We start from the raw sequence: 14175 nt of genomic DNA, 5'->3' as shown, positions 1-14175 counted from the left end.
GACAATGAACTTACTGTTAAGAATGGCTTACTACTCGTAATGGTGCTTTGCATTTATAATGTTTGCCATCTTGGAACAATTCTTAAAACTTATTATTTCACTCAGGTGTGGAACTGTAGATGGATTGATATAAATGAGGTTTTGAAGGTGCAAGCTAGAGCTGGAGCCTAAGCACTTTGTTTCCCAGCCATTTGTTCAGGCAGTTAGAAAATGCCTACTCTCCTAAAGCATCAGTGCTTAGAAACTTTGGAGGTGCAGGATGCATTGAAATCAAACACTGAACTTGCTAATTGGTCCATTCCGGTCACCCTGACAAAAGATGTCTCCTCTGAGGAAGGCCCAACTAAGTTTATGTGCCGTAAACTTCAAAGACTACAGATTCAGACATGGCAAATGAAAATATTTGTCATGCCTTGAATAAGGCTGTGGTAATTAGTTCCTAGTGGAACAGGAGAACAGACTATCTTAATTAAAGGCCATTTAGCTGGTTAACAGCTGTAAACTTCTCTCCAAGTAAAGCCAGTGGAAAAATTATTTGAGTAAGTACTATTTGATTTGTTTAATAATAAAAAGATAGAAGGAGGTCCTTGAGTCTTCCTTTATCTAAAGCAGAGATGCAGGTTGCAAGTCTTTTACATAAAATGATGTAACCTGAGGATGTACTCATGAAGGATACTTTTTGTTAGATTTCTTCCCAAGTCTTACTATCTCTAGTAAGAAACTAATTTTCGAGGAACTAGTTTGTGGCTGAAAATAACTGTGCCTCAAAGGGTCAGGTTCTCCTCCTTGTCAAGTTAACCTGGCACTTTACTAGAAAGTCAGTCCTACCTCCATTTGAGATGGCTGAAGCCAAACCATGACACAGAATAATAGAATATCCTGAACTGGAGGGGGCCCTCAAGGATCATCAAGTCCAACTCCTGGCTACACGCAGGATGACTCAAAAATCAAACTGTATGATTCTCTCTCTGTATATATGATATATATATATCAGACGTGTCTGATTTCTATGCTGTTGGTAAGAGGTATTGTTTGAAAGAAGAGGGACCAGAGAAAGAGATTTTCTGCCAAGGTTGGCAGATGACCCAGTACCAGATGAGGCACCACTAATCCTGTTCTGCGTGGGTTATCTATGCCAGGTGTTTGTAGATGAGCCACAAAGGAATCTGGCATTGTTCTTAGTGCATGTGGTGCCTCAGCAATCAAATTATGCACATGAAGCTCAGGAAACAAAAGTAGTTGGTAGACTGTCTAAAAGCACAGTTAACACTGGCATCTTCCTCTCTTAGGAGGAGGTTTATCTCCATGTTTTACACTGAGTAAGCCTGTCTGTCTTGGCAGAGGCTGGATGAAAGATAAAAATAGCAGGAACCTGGCTTTTTCACTTTGTTTGAGGAAAGCTATCCCTAGACTTAAGCTCCTGATACTGGAGAAATGTTCAGTTGATGTTTATTTTAACACAGTGGTATACCTCGCTTGAGTGGATGGATGAAATAACAGCTGAGTCTGCTTCTGTACTAATGACACTAAAAGTAATGGATGTGGGACTTGAAAGTCAGTTAGCTCCCAAAGAGACCACTCTGTTTTCTTCTAGAAATGCCCCAAAAGCTTGAGAGAAATGCCCCTAGAAGCCACACACATTGTAAATCCCAAAGGAGCAAGCATTGGCTAGCACCCTGTCTCATTGTCTGCACTGCTAAAAAGGATTAAATCTTATCACCCAGGAAATGGGTGGGAATGATATCTGCCTTGTGCGCCTCTAGCATGGCTGTAGATGTATGTACTCCCATTGCATCTTTGTCCATGGTCTGTGGCTTGAAAGCCCCTTGGGAGAAGCTCAGAAAAGCTTTTCTTACAGGCAGGCCTTCTGCTGCATTCAGAATTAAAAAAAATACCAATCTGGAATATTAGATAGTAGGGTGAAAGTAAATTAAAACAAATCAATTAGCTACAAGTGCTATTCAGAGAGTGTTTCAAATTGAAATAGGCACCTAAGAGCATGAAGTATCCTGTCAAGTTATTGAACGTGAGGGTGGAGAATGGAGGAAGATGGTTTTAGTACACATGTTCAGCCACATTAATTAGAGCAAACTGCTGATTTCCTTCTGTTGGGAACTGCTCTTAAAATGAGAACAGCTCTTTAGAGGGTGACCTCTATAACATGCTATCATTTAAAGCTTCCCCTTATTATTGTATAAAATTTCAATACATTGTTGTCAAAATGGGGAAGCAATCTTGCGGGAAAAAATGCTTTAAAACACAAATGGTGGAATTGATTTGACTAATTGCAGCCATCTAACCCTGAATTGTCGCCCTACACAGAAACAGTCATCTCATCTCTAGGGCACAATTGTTCTCATCCTGAAGTAGATGTTTCATTTGGGTCAGATGAATTGTGCCTGAAGGTGCTTATTTCTCCCAACTGATTATAAACAGAGCTTAGGAAGATGAATTCAGATATAGAAATCTGCCGTGTGGATCTCTAGAGCTAGAGGAAATGGATCCTGACCAAACTATACCAATAATAAAAAGTTGACAGAGAAATTTTCAAACAGAACATTTATCGTATGTATAGTAGCATTACTTGGTGGTCGAGGAAGGTTGTAGAAGTGTTTAAAAGCTATGGGGATCTCAGGTTTGTAAGGCTTCATCATTGAAGTTAACTAGCAGAGCAAAGGCGTGCAAGAAATGTTTTTCAGGTTGAGCTTGTCCTTCGGGTTGTTTCTAAATTGTGACGTGCTACAGATAAAATTGTGATGTTAATATTGGGATCATTTCTCGTGGGGAATTTATCCCATAGGGCTTTATCATTTACCTTTATATCCTTGTAAAAGGGAACTCAGTGGACAGGCAATAGAGATCTAAGGCTTCATTGCATTCAGTCTTTGAACTCCTTGCTTATAAAGTAGGTGCTTTCCTGTAATCCTTTTGACATTAAAACTCTCATTCTGTCTTCTAATTGGAAAACAGTATATAGTGCTACTTGGCTTTTATCCTATTCGTATTAATCAGTTCCTCATAAGTGAGAATATGAAAATCTGAGCTGTGAGGTAATGGCCCAATGTATGGAACTAAAGAAATTTTAGAGAGTCTACAACACTGTAATTAAAATCTCAAAAGATTTGTATGCTTGAGCACACCTTTTTAAAACATGCCATGGACAGCGGGATGTGCTGAGGGCAGGTGTCTTACATTGCAAAGTCTTGCTATTTCCCTATATTAAACTGCACAAGCATTTCTAATTTCAAGGAGATGAAATTGCAAGCTGCTTCTTTTTTTTTTTTAAAAAAAACTAATATGTCTCTATAAAGACAATGAATTGTGACTGCCTCCTCATCTTGTGCAAAGAACAATGAGTCTCAGAAGTCAGAAGCTTTAAAGATTGGTAGCTTAATTAGAAAGTGTCCTAAATGAAAAGTCTCAGCATTTTAATTAATTTCCTCTGGGATGAAAGAAGTTTATCTCAAAGGAAATTGCAGCAGATATGTGAGTATTGGGGATCACTAGAGAGACCTGGGCATTTGGAGGCAGAGAACTTAAACTGTGAGGTGTTTGCTCCTTGTCTGTAACTTTGAAGTAAGCATAGATGCAAACACTATGTATGTATACAAAAATAATGTGTGCACGTGTGTATGCACACGTATAAAAAATAAAAACTTGAAGAAAGGGATAGGTGTCTATTCTATTAGCACTGGAAGGCCCTAGGCAGTAGCAGGAGAGGTTTCAGGGGGTAGTGAGGAAACTACATGGCCGGAAAGGGACGCCTAGAGCCAAAGATGGGACCCCCACTGTCTGGGCTGGGCACCCTGCACAAATCACTATGTGTTCCCTCTCACACTGCTGACAGGAATTCTGAGAGTTTATTACACATCTGGTGCAATATTCCATGCCATCAGCAACCACTGGTACCCACCCACTCCAGGATGGCATCAATGTCTACTGGACCTGGGCAGGGTCTGATGTGCTCAGTTCAGGGTCATCCTCACAATATAAGTTTTGGTTACAACGCTCTTCCAACACTGAATCTATTAGGAGTTATTTGAAATAATTTTCACATCGTTCCTCCAAAGTGATACACGGATAATTTGGAGAAGTTCCTTTGGGCTGTTATTTTTATTTATGCTGCTAGACTGGCTTCCCGGTTTCAGATCAGATAGACTCATTTTCTTAAATCTGTGTAAAATGTATTGAATCAAGCAATGATTTCTATAATTTTATGCCTCAATTCTGGTAGAAATATTTTATAACTTTATCTGCAGGAAGCATCCACTTGACTGGTTTAAAGTTTCTTGGCAGATTCATGATTATAGTGAATGTTTTACCACTTGGAAGAGGGGATTGTTGAAACTTTATTTGCTTAGGAAATACTTATCAAACTTTCACCCTCTTCATTATCAGAGTAGTGCAGCCTTGTGCATTCAGTTGCACAATCTCAAAATGCTGTCTGGCAATTTATTGTGACTTTCTGCTCCTTCTTTAGACTTAGATTAGCATTTAAAGGTTACAACTATTAGGCTATTTGGAAGCATTGTTTTAATAGAAGACCATAATATTTCCTGCATGTTAACAATTTTGATAATGCTGACAAATAAAAGACTTTTCTTCATTTTCAAGTAAAACTATGAATGCTTCTATCCCATTAACCAGTCCCCAAAATGATATCCCATAAGTCTTCAAGCTCCTACACTGCAATGATGGCATTATATATGGGGAGGGGAACTCTGGTAGTTACTCTGCAGTTATTAAGTGTTTAAAAAGAATTTGTAAGGGTTTTCTAAGACTTGTACACACAGAAACATAGGCAGTTTCATGCTTTAGAGTATCTTTGCCCACCCCACTCTGCCTGAGCCCGATCCCTTGCTCAAGTCTTCCTGAACTGCCTAGTTTCTTCACATACACTTTCAGAGCCGTCTGTCCTCGAGTGCCAACAATTGAGTGACGTATAACCACATTGGAGCAGGGATCAACTTTGTTGTATTCATTTTCTATGAATCCCTTTTGAATTTAAGAGCTGAGAATGATGAAGGTCATCTCTTGACCTTCTTTTCCCTGGAGGAGAGTGTAGGCCCCTAAATCCTGTCTGGGATGCTACAGTGCAGGATGGATGAGCAAGGTTTTCTGCAACAGAAATATGTCAGTTATGCAAAAATAACGTTGATTTGTTAATAGAATATCAATTTGTCAATTATCTTATTCTGTTTTGAATCCTATAAAACTAATTTATACAAGAAAGCTGCTGCTTAGTGTAATGGTACTGCACGAAACAGTAGTAGTGCAGCAACAAATATTTGTTTTATGCTTTTTTGTAACAAATATAGCTGTTTTTAGAGCATCAATGACGTGACTTGTCACATGAATTTTTGTTGGAAAGTATTAAAGTATGGACAATTTCATAGATGTAATGAGTATGAGCTTACAGCTCATAATGCAGCTCATTATATCTTTATATATTTATATTATATATTATATATATTAATATATATTATATATTATTATATTATATATTATTATATATTATATATATATTATCATAATACAGCTCATTAAATGATGGGGAAAGTGAAATTATTAGAAAGACTTTGTGTGCATATATAAAGCAAATTATCCTTAAGGACAAATCAGTGGAGAAATTTGTGAAGCGAGCATGTTTTACTGTCTTGATTTTATTTTTTTGCTATTCAATGGACTACCTGTTTAGCTGATCCATTAGATGTCTAGTGGAAATATTTAAAATAACTATTTTAAAATGACATTTTCTGTAATAAGCCAAGTAAACCCAAGTACAAAAATACTGTCTAAAGCTGATAATAGGGTTCATGTAATACACAGCAAATTGACTGTGGGACATGTCTCATTCAAGGGTACAGTTGCTGAAAATTGAGAATTCACCTCCTGACTCCACAGAGATGTAGTAGTGGGACAAGGTGTATATGGTCCCACTCCAAGTGTAGAAGTGATAGCACTGTGTCTTGAAAAATCAACCTGATCAGGGCTAGGAGGAAATCTTACCTAGGAAACACTATCAGTTTCTCCTAAGCACAATTTTGTTCTGGACACCTCTGACTGACATTATGGGGTGGTCTGGGCAGGGAAGCAAGTTCTGGAAAGCAAACTCATCTCAGTGCACGCTAAGGTTTAGAGCAGGCCTGTGCAGTATTTCTAAGTCTGAAGATGCTGACTCTATTCATAACTTGAACAAAGGAAAAGTGAAATAAGGCAGAACTTGCTCATTCTGTGAAAGAGTTGCAAAGGTTCCTTAACACGTGAAATTACATATTTTGTGTTCAGAACAAAGCATAAAGAAACGTGGGGGTTGTGAATGACAAGTTTCAGTCTTAGAAACAGTAAAAGTTTGAACAGTTATCACAAAAGACCTTGAAAATCAAAATGGTTGAATAGTGCTGTTTGCCTGTCTTTTCCATGATATCCAATCTGACATGCAGAATAAGATAGAGCTGCTTGTGGTCTTTTTCAAGGAGGAGCAAAGTGTTTTCAAGTAATGCTTTAAATATTTTTCTCTATCTGAGGATATTAAAGTGGTCATTTGGGAGGAGAGAAGAAACAAAGGGAGAGAGATTTCTAGGTCTCTCCTGACTACAGAGACTGCTTTGCTTGCTAAAAATAAACTTTTTGATTCTTCCTTAAACTCTGAAATTTGAGCTGCTTGACTGCATTCAGATCACTGCAGTTTCAGCAAACATGGGTACAAATATGCAAGCCTGCAGCATGAAGGCCACTTTCATGGTCATTGCTGCTGTTGTGTACTTCTTCCCAAAACATAAGTTCCTCAGTCTTTCATGGTTGTCTGACTCCAGTTCTCACACAATGTTTTCTTCTGTATTATATGAGGGACGCTAAAGTGAAGCAATTAGAAGAATGGAACAAACATGAGCAATGCCTTTCAGTAGTCCTTTGGGGTAAAAGTATGATTCAGGATTCAGAAGTGGGCAAGCTGCTTATGGCATGGCAGAGCTGGCTCAGATCTTCTCTGAAGCGTGGGAAGAAATGTGACTAATGCTGCCTCGAGGGTGAAGGGGAGGTGTAGGGGGGAGGAACTGAGCTGGGCTGGAAAGCCAGAGGACAACCAGGCTGCTTCCACCAGGGCAGGGACGATGGCAGCTGCTGTGCTGGGATGAGCCATGTGCACCAGACTCCTTTCTCCCTTGGTTGGTGGAGCAGCCAGCCCAGGGTGGTGGCGGCACCTGGTTTTGTTTGGTAGGTTTCCAGCACTGATAAAGTGGTCTGTGCCCAGTTTGTCATCCTTGGCAGACTGATGTCCTAGGCAAATGACAGTGCTTTAATTTATAGCTGTCTGTGCCTTGCCATGGGTCAGTAGCAGAAACAGGAATAATAATACAGATCTTCTGGCTCTGCTGATACAGAGCTTTAACAACCAAAAGGCCGGGCAGCCAGCAACTTCTGCAGAGCTTAACCAAAAAGTGTCCTTTTCCTACCTTGGTTATAAAGAGCTAGGTGAATGGAAAGACAAGATACTACTAAGGAAATGAAAAACATAGAAGAGGATGAGTGCTTCTTGTTCACCCATTTTTGAAATGTGAGGAAACAGTTGCCATAGAAATGCTATTCTTTGCTTGACACGGTGTGTACCGGCTCTAGGAAGCCATTGGTGGTTGTCATAAATAGCTTTTCATAAATTTAAATATCTCAGAATAATGTAAGGGGAAATGTGCCCCTATGTTTTCTTATAGAAGATCAGATTCTGATCAAGTCAGGATCTGCTTTTACTAGACAGAGTTGGGCATCAGTTTTTATGTATGGTCTTCAAAGCGAATGTAACTTCAGTTTTGTTTTAGTTGTAGCAAAGGACAGCATATGTTTTTCAGGACAGTTTTGTCTTTTAGGACAGTTTTGATAGAACTGAACTCGCAAATATGTGTGATTTACATTAACAGACTATAAATTTGCAGACATTAGTTGGGCACAGTTTTGGCTGTTTGAAGTGATGTATTCTGTAAGGGGGAAAAAAGCACTCAGTAAAGAAACAGTTTTCAGCTGATAATAGCCTGAGTTAATCAAACCTTCATAAATATGGCTAGTAAGTGTATTATAAAGGGTCAGATAGCAGGAAAGATGCTTCTCAATTCTTTTTATGGATAATATCTATTTATTGCAGTCACTTGCTCGGGCATGGCACGAGGTAGTAGCAGCACCGAGTGGGGGAGAGGGCACTGAGTGTGTAGAACAATATGAGCTTTGGGTCTGCTTTCCTGGCTGGCACCTTGTTCCGCAGAGGACAGCCGAAAGCAAATTCCTTTGGGCAGAAGCTATTCATTAGAACAGCGAAAGCCAAGCTACTGCAGGGAAGGAAGAATGACCTGTACCAAACAGCCTATTGAAATGACATTTAAGAAAGTGGAGGCTTTGAAACTACTTTGCAGATGAAAGATTAAGTTCATGGCTACATTTAGTGGCTCATGCTATTTACAGATTTTTGGCAGCCAACCAGTAAGTTTATAGATTTTTTTTTTTTCTTTTATTTAGAGATAAAATAGATTTATCTTTCTTCCCTTTGAATGGAAGCAAATCTGTTTATAGGAGACTAGACCCAAGGCTAATGAAGATAGGGCCAGTTGATGTTCTCACATAGCTTTCTGGACCAGCACAGTATCCTTAAAGAGCTCTGTGTTCTTCAAGAACAGAGACTGATTTGAAATTAAAAAAAAAAAAAAAAGTGAAGAGACTTTTGCTGCTTTCCCTTCTTATAGTTAGATTTGGAAGTACATAAAGACAAGTCAGTAGTAATTCATTATAAAATTTATCTGGCCAGGTGGATGTGCTGTGTAACATACAGATGAAGTGCTTACTCAAAAGCTGCAATGAAATTTTAATTTGCTACTGCTGTGCTGCCCTTCTACTCTAAAAGGACCTTTCTGGTCTCTCATGCCTTAAAAAAATGAGGGTATGTCAGCTGCAGCCTAGTACCTTAATTAATGGGAAGGCTAAGCTTATGTGAGAGTCTAGGTCAGAGATTTAGTGTTCCCTATTCCTTTCCATGGAGTCTGCCAGCCACTATAAATTACCAAAATGTCCACTGCTACCCTGGTGGGGAAGAATGATCTTTACATCAAGGCAGCACCCAAACCATCCTCAGGGCACAGCAGTCCAGTGCTTGACTTGCTCTAGGGCTTCTCTGAACAAAACAGGCAAACTTCAATGCCTTGTTCTCAGTCTCAGTTCCTCCCAGGTGTCCTGTGTGGAAGTGTTTTGATTCAGTCCTGCTCTGCTGTGCTTGTTATTAATTTTTATGTTGTGGCAAAAGTGCAAGTAAAGTACGCTCAGCTACTGTGGTGGTGAGGAGAGGAGTTAATGGTTCCCCTGTGGTGGAATCAATTGAGCAGAAGTTAACATCACCCAGTGATGCAGATGCTGTACAGTCACCGTGAGGACATGGAGCCCAAAGGAAATGCCATCAGTCACCCACTGTGTGGGATTCAAGGTGCAGATCTGTGGTCTAGGGCTGTGGACATGCCCTCTGGAGGGATGCCATTGCTTGGCACTCTGTGTCAGGGAACCTGCCAACTGACATCCAGTTTGTTACAGGGCAAACTTAATTTTGCACTATTGATTTCCAGAAGCGTAAAGCCACAACAAGGCTTAGTACTCTGTTTCTTGCAGTTACTGTAAACAAATATGAGCTGTGTGGTGAGAGCATAACTATTTGTTCAATATTACACTTGCAGACATTTATTCCTAGGAGTAGTGCTTCCTAGGAGTAGTGCTTTTATTCATCACTAAATAAGAAATTGCAAGCATATTTTCTCAACATCAATAATGATCCTGTTTTCACCTTTTTGACCTCTGACTTACTATATCATGAATTACAACAGAACTCAATCTCCTGAAGTAACGAGATTGTCTATCCTGAAATGGCCTACTGTCAGGCTTTCAAATTTGAGGGCTCATAGCTCTCCAAGGCAATTTACATGACGCTGCTAGCATCTTAAAAAATAGTCATTTCAATTTGTAAACAGCATGTCTTGAAGAATGGCGATCTATTGTCAATGATCTTGCACCATGTCTTTACTTCTCTGTTTTTGCAACCAGAGACAGGGCAAATGTTATCCATGCTGTGTGTGACAGACATCCTTCTTCTCTTTAAGAATGTATATTCTGCTCTATCTTACTGAAATGGATAAAACTATTGCCAGTTGGTACGTGGATCCGGTGGCATTGCTGCCTATTCCTGCACAAAATAAATGCATATTAATAAATGATGGCTAACAGACTTTTTACTTCTATGGTTTTATATAACCTAACCTTAAAGCCCTTTACATACTAATTCTCAATGTCGGAGAGCTTAATATTATACTCTGTTCTTTCAAAAACAATCATGAAAAAAGTCCTACCTCCCACAGGAAATGGACAGGAAAGAGCGCAGAACAGACCTCTAGATCTTCTTCATCCCAGTCTGCTCTCTGCTTGTGATTCTCCCATTGCTCTTGGCAGTACTCCGTAACCTGCCTATGGAGAGTGTTTTCAAGCAGAGGGGTTTACATCATCAGGAGTGCCAAACATAGAATCCACCTTCAAAAAGAGATGAGAGCAGAGGAGTGCTTTCTAGTGGTATGCTGACATGCTTAGTGGCTTGAATCAGGGGAACAGTCTTTTCTTTTTGTCTTCTTTCCCTGAGTTGGCCTTTCCCTTTGGTTAACAGTACTAGCTATTCTTGCTCCTGGTTAGAAGGCAAGATTTCCAGTGGCTTTGTATGTGTGTGCCTGTAGTGCAGGGAGAGGTACAAGGAAACCTTCCTGGAAAACGTGCTGTCTCAGTGTGAGGCTGCCCTATTTGTGTCCTTCCCTGCAGGAATCAGTATGAAGCATTGCTGATTTTGCTAAACAGGAGAGGTGCTGCAAGCAATTTTATCTTTCTGGAGACCACAACCTGTGCTATGAGATGCAGCTCCATAGGGATCTGTCCCCTTCCGCACTATTTTAAATTTTGAAGCTGGAGTATGCTTGATGCTTAGCAGGACTTGCCCCCTTATGCGCTTGAACCTTCTTTTGTTATGGTGATTCTGGATGTAATGATTCCTGGAAATGTTTGTATTTAACTTCCGACTGAGAATAGCTTGATACACTCAAACCACCGTGATCTCCTACAACAAATGGCAAGGCAATAAATTCAGTTCTGTAAAGCACATAACTGTCTTCTCTCAAAGAAGAGGAAGTCCTTTGGCTTTTCAGAGCTTCAGTAATGCAGGATAAAGAACAGTGGAAAACTTCCCACTCTGTGTGTATTCTAACTCCTGTAAAGTCTGGCAAATTTTTAAGAAATTAGGCAGTTACCTTAATATATCTGCTTCTAAGTTGCGGATATTAAAAATATCTTAAGCAATGTGTTGCAAGATTTATTATTCCCAGCCCATTAAAGAATGTTTTGGTCTCTGGCCACCTACACCTGCAATAAGAAAATATCCTGCCAGGAATACACAGGCTGCAGTGCACAGGGCACAGTCCCTGAAGTGGATGTGTCTAGCTCTCAATTTACAAAGACATGTACCCCTTCTTGGAGTGGGTGGTGCCTCTTAAAAACCTCATTTGAGAGGCAGATGGAGCATCACTGTGATGTTGTGGTGACAGCTTTGCAAGGCTCTCTTACTAGTCTGGTTACAGCAAGAGCATCACTGTTCTGAGTTAAGATGCTTGAAGCAGAATCAGAACCAAAGGCATCAAAGATTAATCCAGCTCCAGAACACTTAATATGTGACTGCGTTTAATGTTTTACCTCCCTGCTATATCCCTTGGCTGCTTTTTATTTTCCTGTATCTTGAGATCAGTTTTTTCTACTTTAGATTTAGGAGGCGGACAAAACCTGATTCTGTTCTCAGAGCCTGGCTTGAGAGCCTTACATATCAACGATCCATCTGATGGAGAAAAAAGCAACTTTTCAGAGATCTTGAGACAGGACAGTAAATACATTCTAGCAAATAACATGGAGTAGGAAGAAGCACCATTTCTTGATGCTTCTGGGTTTTTTAAAGGCTTCAGTCATCTAATGCCTCTACCCCTGTGTTGTCACAGCCCAACAGGTGTGCTGCTCTCCATCCTAAAAACCATGTGTGCTTCAGCCTCAGGGTCTATCACTCCTCCTCACATTGGTTGCTTCTGCAAAGAATGAAATTTGCTGGCCTAGGTCTTGCAAACAAGCTCGGCTGGCTTTACCAAATGGTGCTTGGAGTACGGTATTCCACACCAATGGGCTGTAGAGATTGCTTGGCAGACCTGTACCATGATGTCTTATTCCAGCCTCCCTCTCTTCACTGCCTGCTGGCTTTTGTAGGATTAGTGCTTCCTCTAAGAAAGAAAGAAAAAAACAAACAAACCAATTCCCATCCCTAGAGAAGTGTTTCATTTTAGAAATCAAACAGCCTTTTCCCTGGATCTCTTTCTCTGACTGTGTAGTTGGTATCTGTTTTCTAGATGATTAAAAATGTTAGCACAATCTTAAATATATCTGCTGCCCTGGCACGAACATTAAAAGGTGGGTAAACAAAACAAAATGCCTTGCTGCCAGGTGCTGACATTCTGCTTTGCAGTCAGTTTGGAACAGAGCCTCCTACAATGAAACCTCTGTAAACCTGTACTCGAATGACCAGTGTGCTTGCGGTGGGATGTTAAGGTGGCATAAATCAGCCACAGAACAGGGTAGAAGATACCCAGTTTCTGTTTGTGGAATGCTGTGTGCTTTTAAGCTTGTTGAGCTATGTGGGTGTTCATAGGCTGCATGGCCATGAATCACCTTGTTCCCAGATGTGCATGATGTTGAGGTCAGTGATAGCAATTTCTGTCGATGACTGCCTGGTGAGGCACCCACAGGAGTCGTTTGTTCCTTTTACAGTTGAACAATAGGACCTCAAAGGAAGAAAATAAGTAGTTTACAACAAGCAGAGAGCCAGGAAAGAAATTATTAGCTGGAGAAAAACTCATCAATCCCCTGGGGGTGTTTAAAAAAAGACTGTCTTAGGGATTTTGCCAGGTTTTTGGTCTGAAAGCACCCAATGAAGAAAAGGACAGAAGTTGCATAAAGGTGTAAACTTTGCCAGCTACTGATTTTGCAACAATCTGGAGGCCTTGAGAAGCTTGAGTGTCCTGTGAAAGGTTTGGATGCTGTCCCACAGGGACTCAAAGAAGTAAATTGTCTGAACAGAGCTCTAGCAGAACATTATTAGCTATGTTTCACGTCTGGACTCCTGCCTGTAAATCTTGGGAAATCTTGTAAAAGTTGTAAATCTTCCCTAGAAGTATTGTTTTTAGAGTTATTGGTAATATTTATCATTCTTTCAAGGATTATGATCACATTATTCAAATGGTGTGTGTTTACAGGCTAGTATATTCAAGGTTGTAAAGACAAAAGAATTAATGAAATATCTTTGCATATACACTTTTACTCTTCTCTGGGGGGGAATAAATACACATTCTGTTAATATACATAATTCTATGACATGAGTATAGGTCATTCTAACTGTACAGATTTTACATATAAAATGTGTATGTAGCAGTGGCCTATAGATAGGATGTGTGGGAGACAGGAGAATAAATAATTGAAGTGAGGGCTAGGATCTTTCTAATATTCAGACTCAGGCTAACATATCAAGAACTTGTAAAAAAAAAAAAAAAAAAAAATGTAGTCACAACTGCTTAATTTGTAGAAACTTCTTAAAATATTCCAGGAGTGTCTTTTCCTATACATTGTTGTTCACCTAGGGTTTTGTTTTTATTTTAAAGTAGATACTGTTAAAAACAGCTACTGTTAGGCTCACCAAGAACTCAAAATACTCAAACGTTTTCCCATGAGATGCTGCAGATGCACACGCCACCACCCAGAAAGCCAGTGCTGGTTCTGTAGCCCACCAAGTCAAGTAGGCTGTGTTCCCTGCTCCTGTCAATGCTGGACTGCTGGGACTGAAGCCAAGAGCCAACAACAGCTATTGAATTTGCTTTTTATGTACTGGAGGCTATGATTTCCCCGAATGCTTATTTATAGTGTCTTTTTGTTAATATGTGGTAACAAAACTCACTTGTGCACGGTCTTCCTTCTGCCAGTCCACCCCTTTCTCTTCTTGGTCAGAGTGAGGGGAATGGAGACACACAGAAACTTAGTCTCAAGCTTTCCTACCTTTTCATTGAAAACTCACTGCTGACGAGGGAACACAAA

General features: G+C 39.9%; 1 protein-coding gene across 2 annotated transcripts in view; it reads right to left on the bottom strand.

Annotated features, from left to right (window-relative positions):
• HTR1F (5-hydroxytryptamine receptor 1F) overlaps positions 1 to 14175 on the bottom strand; it is a 119218-nt gene that overhangs the window by 24871 nt on the left and 80172 nt on the right. The window lies entirely within an intron of this gene.

This window comes from Cygnus olor, chromosome 1 (genome assembly GCF_009769625.2).
Source record: "Cygnus olor isolate bCygOlo1 chromosome 1, bCygOlo1.pri.v2, whole genome shotgun sequence".
Lineage (NCBI taxonomy): Eukaryota > Metazoa > Chordata > Aves > Anseriformes > Anatidae > Cygnus > Cygnus olor.
This window is presented reverse-complemented; position numbering and strand designations above follow the sequence as displayed.